This window comes from Alligator sinensis, unplaced genomic scaffold, assembly GCF_000455745.1.
Source record: "Alligator sinensis unplaced genomic scaffold, ASM45574v1 scaffold1092_1, whole genome shotgun sequence".
Classification (NCBI taxonomy): Eukaryota; Metazoa; Chordata; order Crocodylia; family Alligatoridae; genus Alligator; species Alligator sinensis.
The window spans coordinates 233,497-254,508 of NW_005842252.1; the positions used below are offsets into that span (position 1 = coordinate 233,497).

At 42.6% G+C, this 21,012-nt stretch overlaps 1 long non-coding RNA gene across 1 annotated transcript in view; it reads left to right on the top strand.

The window, feature by feature from the left end:
* The first annotated feature begins 17,306 nt into the window (after positions 1 to 17,306).
* The window catches only part of LOC102368287, a 23,266-nt gene continuing 19,560 nt past the window's right edge, over positions 17,307 to 21,012 (top strand). Inside the window, exon 1 of the long non-coding RNA XR_324315.3 lies at positions 17,307 to 17,648. This is a non-coding gene — a long non-coding RNA (uncharacterized LOC102368287). The remainder of the gene's footprint in view (positions 17,649 to 21,012) is intronic.

The following is a 21,012-nucleotide window of genomic DNA, read 5'->3' on the forward strand; positions in this document are numbered from 1 at the left end:
CCCTTATTTGGGAATCTACTTGGGCATCTACTATTTCTGAAATCTCAGCAGGTAACATTATTCTTTGGAAATACAATGTGGTGGATACTGACCTTTTTTTTGTTGTACCTGTTCTGCTCAGTCCCTTAAAAGCTGATTTATATACTCTTGCTGTCTGGGATCTGGAATTCCCAATATTTATTTAAATGAAATCAGAAATTTTAAGACATAGGCTAAATTCAAGAACAGAATTTGATGCAAAATGCAGAAAGCATGCTCAGTCAGATACAAATAAAGAGCCATGCACTTGAGACAGATTTTTTAACTAGACTCCACAACCAAATAAGCCTAGAATTAAAGGAAAGCACATCTCCGCTTAGCAACTTCAAACATAGCAGGCCAGCATAGCTACCCTCCATAATTTGTTTCTTTGATAATATATCCTATGTGTAACAATCATAGAATCATAGAAAATTATAGATAGAAGGGACCTCAGGAGGTCATCTAGTCCAACCCACTCCCTGCTCAAAGCAGGAGCATCCCCAACTAGATCATCCCAGTCAAACCTTTGTCTAGCTGGGTCTTAAAAACCTCCAAGGATGGAGATTCCACCACGTCTCTGGTTAACCTGTTCCAGTGCTTTACTACCCTCCTTGGCTGGGGACAGACATTTATAAAGCCTGAGCCTGAATTGATTCAATCTTTGCAGGTTAGTCTAACCTGCCTGGGTTGAACCAGTTTCCAACCACACAGACTCTCTCTGGACTGAGGAAATTCAGGCATATGCCTGCAGGGATTCAGGCTAGTAGCTAGGGGACACAAGAGCAGCCCTCCCTTCCCTTTGACCGTGCTGAGCTGTACCAGGGGCAGGGGCATGGCCAAGCTCTGGCAGGACGACACTCTAATTAGGGAAGCGTGTAAACTCCCACCCTGCCTGCACCATCCCAAGCTTTTCCCTGCTTGCTGTTCAAGGGGCAGGAGTGTTGCCAGTCCCCAGCCCTGGGCATATGTTCAAGGGGCGGGGCCAGTTCTGCTCTCTAGAGCAGACAGCACAGTCCAGGGCTGCAAGCATGTGGGATGCTGGGGGAGTCTGGTTTAACTTAAACCAGGAAGGGGTCTGGGACAGACATTGCATAAACTGGTTTGACCCAAATTAGTTCAGTCTGATACTACATTCAACCAGGTTTATCTTTAAACCAGTTTCAGCCATTTTGAAACTGGTTTATGTGCACTGAATTTATGTTCTGTTACAGGTTTAAACCAGTTTCTGATCACTTAATTTGGTGTATGTTTAATGTCTGTCCCTAGCCCTAGTGAGAAAGTTTTTCCTAATATCTAACCTAAACATCTTTTGCTGCAGCTTGAGACCAGGGTTGTGGTGGAGGAAGACCTGGCTATTTATAACACTTTTAACTTTGAAGAAGGCCAAAACATGCAGTTAAATATAACAGTATCAGAGTTGATGAACACTATATGGCAAAAAAGAATGAGACTCTTGAAAGATGCAGATTTTTTTTATGTGCAGACAACCAGCAGAACAAAGAATAGATCAGTATGTTACTGAACTAAAGAAACTGAGTAAGAACTGTGCTTTTGGGAACATGACAGAATCTCTGATTAGAGATGAGATTATTTATGACATTGCAGACACTGCTTTACAAGAAAAAATATTGCATGAGGGAGACTTGTCCCTAGAAAAAGGTCCAAATATGCAGGGCGGCAAAAACAGTGATGGATCAGGCTGCAGTGCTCAGTACACTAAATGGGGTTGTCTGTACAGTAGGCATGAAAGCGTGTGACCAGAAATGCCAACTCACAGGATGGCATTTTCCACTGGTAAGGAGCCAACTCACTGAGTAGAATTTTCCATTGGTAAGGAGTGTGCAAGGGGAAAGAGAGGTTATAGGCCATGCCACATTGGTGGAAAGCAACATGGCCCCAGACACTGGGCTGCGTTTGAAGAGCTCTGTTTTAACTGTAACAAGAGGAACCATTTTGCCAGGTGCTGCAGATCCCAAACAGAAAAACTTCAAGTGCACACAATTCAACATAAAGTGGAGAAGGAATTTTATATCAATATGGTAGAATCTTCATCAAAATCAATGAAAAGGACTGGATTTCCAAGGAAGTACAGGGAGAAACAGTTTCATTTAAATTGGACGCTGAAGTTCATGGTAATATTTTTCCAGAGCATGAATATAGAAAATTAAAATAGAGACCAAACAGTAAGTCCAACAAGCATCAAAATAACTGATTGTTCAGGAACAAACATAGCAGTGAAAGGAAGATGCACTGCTGGCATCCGGTAAAATAACAGAGTATACAAACTCCCATTCATTGCGTTTCCCAGGGAGGTGACACCAATTTTGGGTCTGGGAGCTTGTGAGAAACTGAATCTAGTTCAGTGTGTGCCTGCAGTACAAGAAGACACAACATTTATACTTCCTGATGACCCTCTTGGCCACCACAGCCAAAATTTGGACAGTCTTCTTAAGAAGAAAACAGTTGTTCTAGAACACAAGCAACCACGTCCTTATGGGAAGAAATGTGCCGATGGACACAAAAGCAAATATAATCATGCAGGAGGAAGAAATCAACCTCAGTGATTTGTACCTAATGAACTTTGTGCTATGTGGACAAACACAACTGCCAAAAGTGCAAGTCAGTCAGAGCCCAGTATAAGGACTTAAGTCTGTCAAGACTGGAGAAAAAGTTTCCCACCAAAAAACAAATCAGATCTGAAGTGTCGGTCTGAGAAGAAAGTGAAACCTTGTAGTACTCACAGGGCATATATAGTCATGCTCCAGGAGTGGGGAGAGGGTTTGGCAGGATGGTTTAATCAGAGTAGCTCCAAGAGCCACTCTAATTAAAGCGCTTAGAGTATCTCATGTATCAGCATCCCTGTGCTTAAAATGGCATCAGGATGACTTTAACTGACATTCATTTGTTGAGCTTTAGTTAAAGTGCCCCCCGCTGCCATTTTTAAGCCAAAAAAGAATACATGAGATGCTGGAGTTTGCTGTAGTTCAGTAATTACCACACTCCAGCAGACTTGATTAATCGAGTCTGCTCTGACATGCTGGAATTATAGCATGCTGAAGCAGCCTTGCTGATCATGTGTAGGTGCCCATAGAGACTTGCTAAAAGAGCTGCAGATAAGGGGGAATGGGAAAGTGAGTGGTAAAGACTCACTCCAGAGTTGTTTTAGTAACTTCTTCTCTGTAGATGGGTGGTACTCGATTTTTGTGTTTATTGATTTTTGAAGTTTTTGTTAGGAGGGAAGATGTAGTCATAGAAGTTATAATTTAAAGATGATCCCTATCTAAGGAGACTGAGTTGGTAATTGAGAGATGGTCCAGCAGTTAAGTAACTAGCCAGTCAGTTAGTCAGAGAGGGACATTAGGTCTGTTGGGATTGTTTGCTGCTCCAGAATAAAATCAGTTTTGTAGTTTTTCTAATTTGCGTATGCTTGTGTTTGTGGAGTCTGGTGATCTCTATATGGTGCACCCTACATAAAAAGCTAATTTACACATTTTTATCTGAGTGTCTTCCAAGACTGGCTTCAAATAAGTTTTGAAGCAGAGTACATAGGAGGTAAAGATGACCATTAAATGTCCATGGCATAGTCTGCATCTCAGAGGAATGCACAAGATCTCTTGACCTCCCAAGACTGGAAAATGTTTATGGTGCTTTTTCTACCTGAGAGTGTAGGATCATGTAGGTGCCTCACAGGTCCTTATGATTATGATACACTTTGACTCTAGAGAAGTCACAGATGTTGCAAGCTTCTCAAAGGACTTTCTCCCACTAGCATTCATCACTACCATCTTAACTATGGTAGCTCTTGGATTCTGTTGCTGTTATTACTACATTCTGGTAAAGCAGGGACATTGTTGCTTGCAGTCCTGCTAGGAAAGAGACAAGAAATTGATTATCATCAGCATATTGCCAACATTGTAGCTTCTCACTGTCAAAAGCCAGGATAGCAAGCATCTTAAATTACCCCTGGCTGGTCCTGGTTGACAATGACCTAACTACCCCCAGCTGGCCCCAGTTGCCTGCATGGGCATGGTTATCCACTTATAAGCAGCAGCTCTTTCAGATCCTAACAGGCTACTCGGGGGGGAGGGCAGGGATCATTCTTTGGCCAGTCTTGGGCTTTTGGCTCCCAATTCCCTCCTTGTTGGCTTTTGGATTTCATCCTTGTTCCTACCTGCTGAGTCTTATTCCAGACTGCCTTGCTGGCTTTTTGTCTCCTTGTACTCCAGACCCAGGTAGGCCACTGTCCTTTTGCAGCCAGCTCCTGGCCTGTAGCATGACTTAGCCAAGCTACATGTCCTGATCCCAAACAGATGTAGCTGCCAGACCCCCAGGTAGTGACTCCTATGGATCCCTGACTCCTGTTCCTGACCTGCCCCCCCAGCCACAGCTTCTGATTCTACCCAGGGTGACAATCTGCATTATTATCCCTGGACTCATCTGCTCCTAGTTCTGATTAGGATTCTTACTTTCCTGATCTTGTGCATTCCTGATCTCTTGGGTTGTGACCAAAGAACCCTGAAAACTCACAGCCCTCAATAGCCCCTCTTACATTCTCTGTGAAAAAGAGGGGTGACAAAGTTAAATCCCATAGGCAAGGTCCTGTATATGGCAAGAGCCTCTGTGTATTGTGACCATATTCAATTGTTTGTCCCCATTCTTTCAATTCCACACAAATATGTGTGCCATGTGGCTGATACTTAAAACACCCATTAATTTTGAGTTAATCAGAGAGTGTTTTGGGGAATAATTATTTTTAAAAATTGGAGATATGCGTTATCTCTTTAGATACAATACACTCCACTCTCTGGGTTATAACTATTTTGATATTATCCAGGTGAAAGCCTAGAACTTCCTTCTTCCAAAGTAACAGGGAACATATATCTGGTATCAACAAGTTACCTGCCTAGAACTTGGTGACTGTATTCTTCTCAGATAGTCCAGTTTGTAGTTTCTACTTCTGGTTTCTGCCACAACATGGCAACAAAAGGGACTAGGGATATAGCTCAGTGGTAGAGCACCTGTTTTGCATGTATGGGGATCTGGGTTTAATTCCCAGGCTCTCCAGCTGCTTTTGGCCCAGGGGACAGGACTAAGACTAATGAATTCAAATTGCAACAGAGGAAATTTAGGTTGGAGATTAGGAAATAACATTTTGATTAAGAGGGTAGTCAAGCGTTGGAATAAGCTACTAAGAGAAGTTGTGAGACCTGTGTCCCTGGATATTTTCAAGAGCAGGTTGGACAGGGACTTGGTTGGGATGATTTGTCAGGGGTGATTCTGCTGTGAACAGGGGGGTGGACTAGATGACCCTGTGAGGGCCCTTCCAGCCCTACTTTCCTTTGATCTCAAGTCAGACTCCAGCTCTGGTTCCATATCCCTGTCTGTCTGGCTAAATGGAAAAGAGAAGAGAACACAGAATGTAATCCAATTAACTCTGCCTTTGGGGGAAAGCTGGAAATCAAGAGGCAGCTTCAGGCAAGCCTTGGCAGGTCAAGGAGACACAGGAAACAAAATATTGGATACCCATTCAATTTCTTGGCAAAACTGCTGAATTGTGTGGCATCTTGGAAAAATGCCAAATTCCACAGAATCACAGCACCATGGCACCTAACTGAGATGAATGGGAAGTGCAGTGCTTTAGGACTGTCTTTTTTGGACTGCTAGTAAACTGAAGAGACACTGCTGCATTGATTTATGTTGAGTTTGTGTTTTCAATGGTCCCTGTTCAGCATTTTGGGCTAGAGGCACTGATTATATATGTACAGGTATATACATATATAATATGGATATGTGTGTGTGTGTGTGTGTGTGTGTGTGTGTGTGTGTGTGTATCTATCTATCTATCTATCCACCTCTAAAGATATAAATATATTGATATATATCTGTATATTTATACATATACAGATATATATCTATATGTATGTATGCATGTATGCAGAGGCAGATCCGGGGTGGGAGTTGCAGTGGCGCGCTTGTATCTTCCTTTTTATTCCTGGTACACCCAAAGTTTAAAACCAAGTGCCTGGCAGTCACAATAGCATTTCTAGTCAGGCAGTGTTGAGGGAGTCAGTTGACTTTGTGGTTTATTATAATCTACCTGATCCCCTCTAAACTCTTCATTTCACAGGTGTAACTTCCCTTTCTTCTTTTTAATGGCTGTGATGTTCCACCAATCAAGCTAGCCTTTGTTCTGAAATTCTGCTGTCTGTTAGCTGCTCCTGGTAGTGAAGCTCCTATTTCACAGCCCTGTAGATTGTTTTTAACTCATTCCAATGAAGTTATATTTGTTTTTGCTTCTGCCCATGTATGTATGTGTGTGTGTATACACATATTTAAAATGAAAGCTAAGACTCTGGAGCACCGTTCTGCAGTTGTATTGTGAATTCCACAACAGATTTCTTGGCATACAGAATGACAGAATACAGAAAATCCTAACAAGATACCACAGCTGAAAGATTTTAGAGAAACATAGGTCAGCATGGTCCAGTACTATCTACTGTAACCTCTTTGGCAGCTAAAAATAAAGCTACATGATGCCAATTCTATTCATCCCTTCCAGGTCTCACAATTGAGTTATTAGTCCCTCACTGTTAAGGAGACAAGGGCTCCTGGTACAACTAGTGGCATCACCATGAACAATTGACCTTTATCCATTGCCTCCTTGAAGAGTTTAAAGGTCTGATAACCACAGGCGTAGAGTTTTAGAAATTCACAGTTACTTCTATACTAAGCCAGAAGATGAATATGGTACTGAAATCCACATGAAAAAGTTACTGTATTAGCTTATCTATCTATGTGCCACAATGCTGTTATGTAGAAGCTCATATAAAATGTCAGCAAAATAGAGACTGTCAGCTTTTCACTGTTTCTACATTGACTCTGGCTCTTCATTCTATTGGCTAATAAAAATACTAATTCATGATCATTAGGACCCTTTCAGCCCTACCACACATCAAAAATGCCATCAGTGGAATGGAATGAACCATTCAAGCAAGGCTCCGTGGAATACCTGTATCTATTGGATCAATATGCCATGCCAGTAGGTAAAGGGCCTATTAGGAAACAGTGGGTGCATCTACACATGCATTAATGTGATTAAATAAACTCTGGCACAGTTTGCACTGGAGTCAACTGCTCCCAGGTGCAGCATTTACATGTGCACCCAGGACCTCAGCACTTTGAGCCAGGGCAGCACAGCTTTGGAATAATAGGGGGCCTCAGGGGTCAGTACCAGCATCCGGGTGGTGGCATCAGGCAATGAAGGGGCTGGCTGGGACATGAGGGTGCTGCAATGTGTGGCTAGGCAGCAGGCAGTCCCCACACGGTAGCATCCTTGTGCCCCAGCCAGCCCCTGTCACTGTCTACACATGCATTTCAGCAGAGTAAATTACTCCACCATAGGATAGCACTGTGCCTGACAGTCCTGTCCTATGGAGGAGTTAATTAATTCACTGTACCATAATACTGGTGCATGTATAGACTGTGATGCTTTACTGCAGAGCTAGTCAACTCTGCAGTAAAGCACGCATGTAGATGCACCCAGTGAGTATTGCCATTTGTTTTTGTTTTTATTTAGTTGTATGTATTAAAATAATAACCATCTGATGACTCTACTAATCTGCAAGGACTCTGTCACTGAGGGTTAGCTACAGCTTCTTCTTCAACTTGCTCCCTGCTCTTTTTATAAAACAAGGCCATTACAAAATGCCAGAGGAAAGGGTTGTAGGCAGAGAAGTTCCATGATCTGTTCCAGAAATGCTGGGTGTGCAGGGATTTCCTTCAAATAGGAGCAACTCATTTTTTCTGAAAAATTGTATCCTGGTTTTCAAAATAAAAAAATATATATAAAAAAATGGATCAATAACTATTTACGGTCACCTCTTAGGTGGTGTGATTATTAGGTGTGCCTTTTATTTTTAGTGGCCACTAGCAGAGATTCACCTTGGGGATTATGTTTTCCTGTTTGTCTGACTAAACTTTTATGACATTAATATTTCTCTGTAAGGGGAAATGAGATCTAGAGGGTTGTCAAGACAGAGCTCTCATTGTCCAGTAGAGTTAGTCTCATTAAAATGGTCCTCACTGCCTCTGCGCTACTGCGAATGCTGTCAGTTTATCTTAGAACATCTGACACCTGTAATATGGAAAGCTCTTTTCCTATGCTACACAGGGTGGAGGGAAAAATCCATGAGATTAACATTTTTAAAATGACATTAACAAGAAACATAAGAAAATGGCTCTCAGGAAATATGTCTTTAGAGAAGGCTGTCAAGTACTTTGGAATGGCTATATCCCAATAGTAATTCATAATTACACTTATTTATCATGTTGTTTAATAATTGTGTAACTCTTTTCCTACTTAGATCTGAAATCACTTTGGCTAAATCCAGACAGTCAAAAAGCCCAAAGTTAAATCAATTCAGTCTTTGCAGGTTAGTATAAACTGCACAGATTGAACCAATAACCAACTAAACAGGCATTCACTTTTTATTCCAGAAATGCAGCTACATGCCTACAATGGTCCAGGCCAGAAGTTGAGGGGAGCTAGAGCGCACCTCCCTGTTCATCTGGAGCAGACAGCTTGGGCCAAAACTAGCCCACCCTCTTTGTGAGAGAGGGAGGTTACAGGGAGGTTCAAAGCATCTTGGGATGCTGGGGAACTTTGAGTTAACTTGAATCTGAAGGGGTTCTGGGATGGAAGTTCAATAAACCAATTTAGCCTAAATCAGTTAAGTCTGATATTATATCTATACAGGTTTATCTTAAACTCTTTTGGCCATTTTGAAAGTGGTTTATGTGCACTGAACTGTTGTATTACAAATTTGAAATGATTTCTATCACTTATACCATTTTATGTGTAATTTCTGTCCCTAGCCTTTATAACTACATAGAATTTAGAAATGATAAATATGCACAAATTCCCTTACAAGGGTTATTTCTGTTCATACAGCCTCCACTTTACATACATGTTATAAGTAACCATGCCTACATGCCTTGGTCTCAGCCTGCAAAAGTCTCCCTACACACCTACCTTTATGAATACAAATGGTACAAGAGTAATTAAACTCTATTCCAGATTATCACCTACAATCAAAGAGAGTACACAACTGCTCAGGTGACCTCACCTCTCTGCAGCTCATTGGCCAGCTGTGTGCTTGGGCAATCCCACAGCATAATTTAGAGTGCTTGGCAGACTGCTTTAAGTCATACAAACTCTCAGCAACCCCATGTGCCACTATGACAGCAAGCGTTTAGTAAACTGCGAGGAATCCCTGGCCATGCTCCTTTTCTCCAGCCAGACTATCAGCATAGCGGTGCAGTTAGGAGCTGCTTTGCTGGCTATGTGCCACTGGGGGATTCTCCTACAACAATATGATTATCCTTTGGCTAGCTGCTTTGCTCCAGAAGCATAGCATAAAGGAGCTGCATTACAGAGAAGAATCTGGGTCTCTAGCTCTGTATTTCAAGTGTAGTAGGTGGGTCATGTTTTGATAAACTATTGTGTTTTCTGAAAATTAGTTTTGCTTACAGCGAGGATTTTCGGTGAGCTATGAGGTAGCATAAAAGCCTGAGAGCAGAAGAAAAATGCAACATCAGAGGCCGTGACCTTTCCTGGTGGTCTCTGAGAAAGCCAAAAAGTGCAAATCCCTCTCTGTGCATTTTGTCATAACACTTTAATGTGGTGCCATTTCTGAGAGAGAAAGAGAGAGGGAGGTCGCACACATGGGAGTAGAATGGCAGCTCGCCATACATGAAGAAGAACACATATAAAATATACCAACAAATGTAGGAAAGCAGCAGGCACATATAAAGTGGATGTGGACAGTGAAAAAAGAAAACTATTGAAAAAGATCAACTGCAATTATTGCACCAGAGAGAAAAGGGGAGTGAGGAGATATTGAAAGATGCATGGGAAATTGAGCTATGTGGCTGCTGGAACAAGAATTAGTGTAAAGGAAAAACATGTAAGTTTAGTGAGTTCAGAATCATTTCTTCAGATCATGAATAGTTATATTCACATGTAAGGTAATAAGGGGGCATACACAGCCTCTGTTTTCCCTGGTACAGGCTAGATAATAGCTATCCACCCTGTGGGACCAATTCAGGCAAAAGAGTGGCCCCTGTGGGACTGCTGCTTTTGTGGCTGCCCATGTAAACAGGCAAGGGCAGAGAGTGAGAAATACCTTACTTCTATATTCCCAGCGTGCAACCAGTACAGCTGAGCCAATACATTAGGGCAAATAATTTGTGCTAGGTATAGAGCTGGCATAATTTACTTTCCCCAAAGACCAAGGGTAGAGATCTAGAAACCAGAACACATCATCTGGTCCACTTCTGCTACTGAGACCCAACAATTCTCTTGCCTCATATTCAGGGCTTGTGGCAAAGTCACCCTTTAGCCCTTTAGAGAGAGTTTGCCAACCAGGGAGGTTTTTGTGAGCTCCCACAGCTCGCTGCATGGTTGGAGCGATTTAAAGAGCTGTGTAGTAGAATCATTATAAATCAATAAGAAAGGACACATCTTGTACCTGAGGGATTAAACTGGCCCACTGATGTATAGGGAGATTCATAGTAATTTTATTCAGTACCACTCTCACCTTTGCTCAAGATGACAATTCCTCGGGAGGAAGCCTTCTGTGAGAGATGTAAATTCTCTTTTCAGTTTCTGTGACAGCAGTAAATTCTTTTATTGCTCTTTAAGCTGAATTTTTCATGGTCAGTTTTCCTAGGAGATGTCTTCCACGTGAATTTCCTGCTTGCCTGGACAAGACCAAGACAAATTTGGAGTCAGAATGTTACAATTACTCATCTCAAAGCAACCGGCTGGGGCAGTGGCGATGTAAACAGTGGTGACTTGAAGAGAGATGCAGATGGTAAAGTAGAAAAACTGGCATCAATCTGATATTCAGTCTACTTTCAAAATGAGGCACCAGAAGTGGGTGGGGGGTGGTAGAAAAAGTAATTAGTAAAAAACTGGCATACATCACACGTGGTCACTTATACCAATATTCTGAATGGCTTATACTTGATGTGTAAAACAACCCAGAATTGGATTTGCCCCTAATATTTGCACTGAAGCTATTGCTTTTTCTCCAGGTATACATTTGGCCAGGGGAGTTAAAAAAAAACCAAAACCCCCAAAAACCCCACTGGCACAAAAAGAGAAAGTCCATCTTTATACAGCATATTGGAGAGCCCTGTAAATTAATCCATCAGGGGGCGCCTTTCCAGTGGGATTCTCCTATTCACCTACAGCAGCTCCTTAGGCTATTAAAATATTCTTCAGACAGGGAACAGACTGAATCTGCCTATGTTGATCCTCGGTCTAATCTATCAGAAATTCTTTCAGAAGCTTGCACTGCAAGCTACGTGTTTCAATGAAGCATCTAAATGGGGAGTTAAGGTGGCTCTTAGAGGAATATAAATAGCAAGGACAAAAAGATGGAGACTGTATTAATAAAACACATAGTAAGGTAAGACCATAAAATGCCTTGTGCTTCTGTTTTGCTAAGTTACGCATCTTCCTTAATACAAATAGCACCAATTAACAAACTAGAAGCAGCTAAACAGTGAAACGAAAGACTATATTAAAGGAAAGCTAATAAAATTAGGATATTGGTCCTTAACAATTTGAAGCATTAAACACTTGGTTTGTGAATGAGCATGATGTTGCTGCTGCTGAATACTTTACTGTGAAAATAGAGTGAAAATACAGTGACAAAATGGAATAGAATAAAACCCTGAGAGACCTTGGCTTGTCCATTAGAGGAAATCAGAAAGTCAAAATAGACACCGTGTAATTTCCCTTGTACTTGCATTAGCAATATCCATAATATGCACAGTCTGGTTCACTTTAAGATAATAAACCACTTTATTCCACGCCATCACTGCTAAGTGTCCTCATCTGATATAGCATCACAGCAGCTGGAATTCACTTCTCCATTAAGAAGACAGTGCACCTTGTGAAGAGCTGTATTCACCTACAGTTTCAGCAGTATTTTGATTGTCTTTATTTTACTGAGGTGGATGTGAAAAGTCCCTTCCCATCTAGCACAAGCTCTCTGAACCCAAAATCAACTTTTAATTTTGTAAGAACATCATCCAAACTATGCTATTAGGCATTTCCCTGGGTTTTATCTGAATTCAAGTCTCTATAGTCCCATTGAGTCACATGATGGCAAAATGTTACTGCTTAGGCACAGGAATAGTTTTCATTATCAATGTTTTATTGTATTTCGATTTCAGAACCATTGGAATAAATTGAGTGGGTAACCTATAGACTTGTTAGAAACCTGGTCCCCAGTTCTGTGTTTTGGTAAGATTTTGTTTGCAGTAAGAAATGGGAGAAGTGGTGAGACAGCAATGTGCTTTGACAATTTGTGCTTGGCCCCAACAGCAGAGATGCATGCCCAGCTGCTTTTTGACCCCAAAGGAGTAATTACAGCAGTCAGAGTGCTGTGAGTCTCTAACCACATTCCTACAAACCTCCTATCTTTGGGCTATGAGGAGGAAGGACAATATTGATCATAGAATCATAGAAAATGAGGGTAGGAAGGGACCTCAGGAGATCATCTAGTCCAACCCCTTGCTCAAAGCAGGACCATCCCCAACTAGATCATTCCAGCCAGGGCTTTGTCTAGCTGGGTCTTAAAAACCCCCAAGGATGGAGCTTCTACCACCTCTCTGGGTAACATGTTTCAGTGTTTTATTATCCTCCTACTGAAAAAATTCTTCCTAATTTGGAAGATGGGCATGAAGGATAGGCCCTATGAGGGGAGACTCCGGGAACTGGGCCTGTTCAGTCTGAGTAAGAGAAGGCTGAGAGGTGACTTAATAGCTACCTATAAGTACATCAGGAGTGAACACCAAGACCTAAAGGAACAACTCTTCAGGAAGGCACTTCAAGGGAGGACAAGGACCAATGGGCATACGCTTATAGAGGGTAAATTCAGGCTAGATATAAGAGAGAATTTTTTCTCTGTAAGGGTTGCCAGAATCTGGAACACACTCCCAGCAGAGGTAGTGCAGTCACCCTCCTTGGAGGTATTCAAGATGAGGCTGGTCATGCACCTTGTTGAGCTCATCTGAGTCCAATAACTTCCTGCCCATGGAAGAGGACCGAACTTGATGATCTTCCTTCCCAGTCCCTTCCAGTCCTTCAATTTTATGATTCTATGATTCTAATATCTAACCTAAAATTCCCTTTCTGCAACTTGAGACCATTGCTTCTTGTTCTGTCATCTGCCACCACTGAGACCAGTGTAGCTCTATCCTCTTTCAAACCCCTCTTCAGGTAGTTGAAGGTTGCTATTAAATCCCCCCTCAGTCTTCTCTTCTCTAGACTAAATGGCCAGGGACATTCAGAAAGCTGGAGCCTGAATTGATTCAATATTTGCAGGTCAGTCTAACCTGCCTGGGTTGAACTGATTTGTAACAGCACAGACTTTCCCTCTGGACTGAGGAAATGCAGGTACATGCCTGCAGTTGCTCAGGCTAGGAGCTGGGGATTGCTAGAGCATACCCTTGGCTGCAGGGAAGCTGTCCTGGGAAGGCGTGGCAAGCCTGGACTGAACTGGCCAGAGAGGGGTTTAATTCTCCCCTCCCTGTCCCACTGGCAAGGACCCAAGCCCGATCCGGCACATGCTCCCCACTCACTGCTGTAGAGATGGGCTGGCATGGCCCCTGTGGCAGAGGGGGCAGGGAGAGGGGTTATTCCCCCCTCTGCCCCTGGGGCACCATAGTCGGGTCTGCCCGCCCTGGCCACCACTTGCTCTGTGCCCAGGGCAAGCAGCAGAATAAGCCCCCCCCGCCCCCCTCCCTCCGGCATCTGGCAGAGGGGGCGTATTACACGCTTGCCCTGGGTACAGAGCAAGTGGTGGTGGTGCCCAGGGCAGGCAGACCCTGCTGCGGTGCCCCGGGGCAGAGGGGAAATAATCTGCCCCACTCTTAAGGGACCCTGCCAGCCAGTGTCTGGCCCGCCCCCACCTGGCTGCTGGAATGACGAGGGGAAAGTAGCCATGACAGAGGCAGCAGCCCCTCTCATGGTTTCCCTGAGAGTGAAACTGTTCCCGGCAGGGGGCACACTGCAGGGCAAGCTGCTGCAGACCATGGCATTGGTGGCACGGGGGGTGGGGTGGGGCTCTGGCCCCCTTTGAGCCCCAGTGCTGCCACATGCAGTCCATTGCATCTCTGCCTCCCCTCATGGTCCCCAACACCAGCTGGCAGAGCCCCTTAGGCAGGGGGCAGGGACACGGTTTTATTCCCCCTTCCTTGAGTGTCAAGGAGAAGAGCCTTATTCTGCTGCTTGCCCTGAGCAGGGAGAGAGTGGCGGCAGCTGGGGTGAGCAGACCCCGCTGCAGTCCCCCAGGGGCAGTGGGGTTAGAGGGGATCAATCTGTTAAGTCTGCCCCCTCTGCCTCAGGGGCTATGACAGTCCACCACTGCAGCAGCAAGGGGGGAGTGCCTGGCAGCCCCAGGTGGCACAGGGAACAAGGAATTAAACTGGTTTATGTGCACTGAATGTCTGTTGTGTTACAGATTTAAACCAATTTCTGATCACTTAAACCAGTTTATGTGTAATGTCTGCCCCTAGCCCATAAGCCCAGTTCCCTCAGCCTCTCCTCATAAGTCAGGCACCCCAGCTCCCTAACAATTTTTGTTGCCCTCTGCTGGACTCTCTCCAATTTGTCCACATCCTTTCTGTATTGGGGGGCCCAAAACTGAACACAGTACTCCAGATGTAGCCTCACCAGTGCTGAATAGAGGGGAATAGTCACTTCCCTTGACCTACTGGCAACATACCAGCAATACAGCCCAGTATGCCATTAGCCATCTTGACAACAAGGGCACACTGCTGGCTCATATTCAGTTTATTGTCCACTGTAACTCCTAGGCTCTTTCTGCAGAGGTGCTGCCTGGTCAGCCAGCCCCCAGCCTGTACCAGTGCATGGGATTGTTCTGTTGTAAGTGCAGGACTTTGCACTTTGTCCTTGTTGAACCTCATGAGATTCCTTTTGACCCAATCCTCCAATTTGTGCAGGTCACTCTGAATCCTAGCCCTACCCTCCAGCATATCTGCTACTCCCCTCAGCTTGGTGTCATCTGCAAACTTCCTGAGGGTATGCTCTATGCCATCTTCCAGGTCGTTGATGAAGACCTTGAACAAAACCAGTCCCAGGACTGACCCCAAGGGCATTCCACTTGACACTGGCTGCCAACTAGACATCGAGTCATTGATTAGTACTCTCTGAGTTTGATTGATGCTCCAACCAGTTTCTATCCACCTTACAGTCCATTCATCTAGTCCATACTTCCTTAGCTTGCTTGTGAGAATGTTGTGGGAGATAATATCAAAAGCCTTGCTAAAATCAAGGTATATCACATTCACTGTTCTCCCTTTACCCACAAAGCTAGTCAACTTATCATAGAAGGCAACCAGGTTGGTTAGGTGTGACTTGTCCCTGGTGAATCCATGCTGACTTGCTAATCACCTTTTTCTCCTCCAAGTGCTTAGAAATAGATTCCTTGAGGATCTGTTCCATGATTTTTACAGGGACTCAGGAGAGGCTGACTGGTCTGTAGTTCCCTGGATCTTCCTTCTTCCCTTCCTTAAATATAGGCAGTATGTTTCCCTTTTCCAATCATCTGGGACCTCTCCTGATCACCATGAGTTTTCAAAGATGATGGCCAGTGGCTCTGCAATCACCTCAGGCAACTCCCTCAGCACCGTTGGTTACATCCCATCCAGCCCCTTGGATTTGTACATGTCTAGCTTTTCTAAGTAGTCCCTAACCAGTTCTTTCACCACTGAGGGCTGTTCTCCTCCTCCTCAAACTGTGCTGCCAGGTGCAGTAGTCTGGGAGCTGACCTTGTCTGTGAAGACTGAGGTGAAAAAGGCATTGAGTACTTCAGCCTTTTCTGCATCCTCTTTTATAAGGTTGCCTCCCCCATTCAGTAAGGAACCCACACTTTTCCTGATCTTCCTCTTACTACTGACATACTCATAGAAACCCTTATTGTTACCCTTCACATCCCTTGCTAGCTGCAACTCCAGTTGTGCTTTGGCCTTCCTGACTTCATCCCTTCATGCCTGAGCAATACTCTTATACTCCTCCCTAGTTGTTTGTCCAAGTTTCCACTTCTTATGTTCCCTTTTTGGTGATTTAGTTTACTGAAGAGTTCCCTGCTAAGCCAAGTTGGTTTTCTGCCATACTTGCTAGTCTAGATGTTTTTTCCTGCACTCTCAGTAAGGCTTCTTTAAAGTCCAGCCAGCTCTCCTGGACTCGTTTCCCCCTCAGGGGATCCTGCCCATGAGTTCCCTGAGCAAGTCAAAGTCTGCTTTTCTATAATCCAGGGTCCTTACTCTGCTGCTCTCCATCCTTCCTTTCCTCGGGTTTTTGAACTCAATCATCTCATGGTCACTGCTGCCCAGGTGGCCATCCACTGCTTCATTCCCCACCAAGTCATCCCTGTTTGTGAGCAGCAGGTCAAGAAGAGCATGGGCCCTAATTGGCTGCTCCAGCACTTGCACCAGGAAGTTGTCCCCAACATTTTCCAAAACTTTCTGGATTGCCTGTGCACTGCTGTATTGCCCTCCCAGCAAATATCAGGGTGAGTGAAGTCCTCCATGAGAACCAGAGCCTCTGATTGGGAAATTTCCATTAGCTGTTTGAAGAAAGCCCCATCCACTACTTCCTCCTGGTTTACCAGTCCTACCCCATGTGGGTAGTTCCCTTACACTTGGGAATCCCCAGGTGGCTAGATACAGTGGATGAGGGGTGTCACAGTAGCTTTATGGAGCCAGTGCAAGGGGGGCATATCATAGCAGAGACAAAGACCCTTCAGGTTGTTTAGGATCTGTTGTTTCTATCCAATTTGGGGCAGTTAGCAGGATTCAAGATTAGTTTCACAGGACCAAATTTCAATTGGAACATAATGCCTTTGAAATTAGACTGACCTGGTGCAGCCAACAGCCCTATCAATGTTAGTGACTTTTGCTATTCAGAAAAAGTGCAGTAGTTTTAATTCCTTGTAAGCTCATTGGTTTCAAATTATATTTGTGTGCAGGTGCTTAGTAGTACGTGTAAAGAAATAGTGAAGCAATATACAGATCACATACTTTTGCTAACTAATAGAATTCCTTTGGGGAGCAATGACAAACCCAGCACTTCTGTGAGACCACTTTAAGCCCTGTTGAAACATTATGAGCAAGCTTGTTATTGTAAGATTTTTTATTCTCATTTTCAGCTGCATGTTACTCTTTGGTTTCTCATTTCTAGGCATGGAAGCAATACCTTAGTTATCGTGGAAACAGTGCTGCTTTAAAATAATGACTGTTACTGGGGGAAAAAAACTGCATAACACTGCAATGGCTTCACTGCAGGACACCAGGTTGTAATCTATGGATTACAAAGCTTCAAGAGATTTAAGAAATGGAAGTGTTAATGGCAAGTGTTAGACAGAAAATGATTAAAGGGGGAGAGATGGACACCTATGGAAACCCTGCTTGGAAAAGCAAAACCTTTACTTAAGTGACAAACATCTGAAAGCATTTTAACGGACAAGTGCCTTACAAAACTGCGACCACCTGTGATACAGATTGTTGATTCATTACTTCAGAGGCATTTGGTAAGTGGTGTGGTTGGTCTGTCTCTGTGAGGATTGTGTGGCTAAGATCCATTGGTCTTTGACTAGCCCAATGTTTGAATTCCCTAAGAAGTTAACCATTAACTTGTTGGGGAAGGTTTAGAGCTGAGCAACAAGGCTTAGTATATACCAGTTGCCAGGCAAACTCTTAGGCAAGCCAAAAGGAAACCAAAGAGCATTTGGAGTGAATGAGGTGCCTTCTGTTTTAGTATGACTCTTCTCTAGGTGTAGGTATGGACAACAAGGGGGAAAAAACTGCTATGACCTGTTTTGGGTGTGCTTTGTTTTCCTCTTTGCTGGAAGGTGTAAGAGATTTCTGATTTATGTAGTACAACCTGGTGCCCATCCTGGATGAGAAGATAAAAGGCCTAGAAGGGAAAATTGCAAGCAAAATCTTGTTGAACCACCACATTCAAAAACCCTTGCTAAAGATGCTATAAGGAGAAGGATTAGTAATAATGGAAGTGAAAAGAGCAGAAACTGAAGGAGCAGATAGACAATTTGTAACCAAGGGGAGAAAGAGACCAGAAACTCTCAACTCAGAAGCATTGGATCTCAGTAAGTTAACCCCCATGAAATGGATCTCTAAAGAAATGGAACCAAAATCTCGAGGGGACACATATGATGGGCTTCTTTGCTGTGTGAAGCATGCATTTATCAAGGATGTCTCTTTAACTATCCTACAATATAAATAACCATTAGGAACCACTCTGTATCCTGAAGGGTAGACAAAGAATTCAGTAAGGGACATGAAGACAGTAAGATAGTGCACTCTCCCCCAAGACCAAAAATACAAAATGTAAGTACAAGATTGTGTAAGATTACAAAGACTTCTGGCAAATCTCTGTGCATAAAAATATATATTGTAACCAATGACTTACCTCTTATGGAACCATACATTTTATAGAAGACTTTGGCAATCTTGGAAAAGTGAAAGTGTTATTTTGAGAGTTTTTTCTGGTCCTGCTGTAGTGAATCATTTGCTAAATGACTTGTGGATGACTGGGCCGCATTCTAATTGAGGAGAATATTGTGGAAATGGGACAGTTTGCCACTCGTACAGAGGTGGTAGGGTAAAAGCCAATCTTGTCAGTCAGAGGCTAGGTGGAGCAGACAGGAAGCTGTTAAATTAAACAAAGGGAGGGAGGGGGTGAAAAGAAGGCAACTGTGATCCAGCATGTTTTGAACATAATGAAACAATTTGATAAGCATGAAGCAAAGAGAATTTTCAATCGCATATATCAATTCTAGGAGTCTGAGTAACAAGGAAGAGAAATTAGAGATTCTCATCGAAGAAAATAAATTTGATATAATTGGCATTGCTAAAACCCAGTGGGCTGATTTACATAATTGCAATAAAATCATTGGCTGCAATAAAATCTAATCTTTGAAGAAGTATAAAATGGGTAGAAGGAGATCTGGCAGTCAACATTAAAAACATCAGTTCCGCTTTCAGAGTTACTGGTAACTCAAAATCACAGAATATTGAATGCATATAGACCAATATGCTAACTACTGGAGACAACACAGAAGTATTAATTAGAAATCTGTTAAAGAAACTAAAGAACAGGATGAGTTACTTCTCATGTACCTGCTTGTATGTGTGAAGAGGAAAATCATACTGTTGTGGAGGACTTCACCTTGGGAGACTATATACTGAAAGTGTCATGCAGCTAGTTGTAAAACATCATTAGAGTTTCTGTAAATTATAGGTGATAATGTTCTAACAAAAATGGTTTCACAGACAACTTAAGGTACCTCACTTTTACTTCATTATGACAGTTGAAAATTAATCACTGGACTGGAAGTTCATGGTTTTGCAGGGACCAGTGATCATGACTTGCCTACTTTCAATTAGAATGAATACAAGACAGTCCCAACCAGTACTATATATACGCTTGGTGTTTCAAAAGGGGTAATTTTCCAAAACTAAGAACATAAAAATTGCCGTTTACTAGGTCAAACATAGGTTTATCTTGCCAAGTATCCTGTATCACACATTGGCAGGGAGTGGGTGCTGAAAGGAAGAGTGAGCATGGTATGACCAGGGGTGTAGGTTGTAGCCGTGTTGGTCTAAGGACATAGGCAGACAAGGTTCCAACTATTTGGGTTGGTCTAATAAAAGATATCAGATTCACCCAAGGAACCTTGTCTGCCATGGTATGACCAGGATTTTTCCACTGCCCCTCTTCCATTTACAGCCTCTAGCATTTAAGGCTAAAGAAATTATTGAGTTAAGGTGATGAGAGAGAAAAAACATGAATGAAAATTGTAAGTTCTTTAAGAAGAGATTTTGGATGAACAAGAAGCCATGATTCTCCAATCAAAGATGACAGCTTAGACTATAAGTTCATCTTAGTTCACTGACAAAGTGAAGACAGCAATTAGAAATTAGAAAAAGCAATATGGAACAAATGGAAAAAAGAGAGGTATGGGTGGCAATCAATAGAAATTAGAAGCTTTGAAGAAAATTGAGGGAAAATGTGGAGAGAGACATCAGAGAAAACATTATGGCTGGCAGGTCTGAGAAGGATAAAAATATTTTAAAGTATATTAGGAATAAAAGAAATCCCAGCCATATTATAGGCATATTGTTAGATGACATTAATAATATTGCTAATAATTCAGAAAATCCAAAATGTTTAACAAATATTCCTGTGCTATAGGATGAAAAACTTGGGAGGACATACATATCACACATGTGGATTAAATAATGTTGCAGTGATGCTGTAGCCACAATGGTTCAGGAAACATGCAAGAGGAAAGGATTTTTATGGATGATATCTTTTATTGGACCAACTGCATGCTTGGGATAGACTTAGATAAGCTTTTGGGTATGACAATACCCTTGCTCGGGTCCCTGAAAAAGAAGCATTAAGGTTTAGGTATTTTTCAAAATATTGTTAGACAATATGGATTAGAAATAAATACTTTAAAATAGGCAGACCTGGATAACATGTACTCAAGAGTCTGAAGCTAGCTAGTTGTGGGGCATGCTGTCTCACTGGTGATATTTTTAATATGTTTTGGAATAACAGGGAACTTCTAGAACACTAAAAGACAGCTAATATTCTGTCACTATTTAAAGAGATGCTGACATCAATCAGTGTCAAGTTAACCTAACATCATGGGTAAAATAATAGAAAAGCTGATATGGGATTTCATTGATCAAGAATTAAAGGACAAGAATGTAATTAATTCCAGTCAACATGTTTTTGTGAAAAATCAGTTTTTATCAAACAAATATGATTTTATTCTTTGATGAGATTATACATTTAAATAAGTAGGTAAACACAAGTCACCAGTACAATGCTGTGGCATAAAGGTCTAATGTGATTCAGGTGTA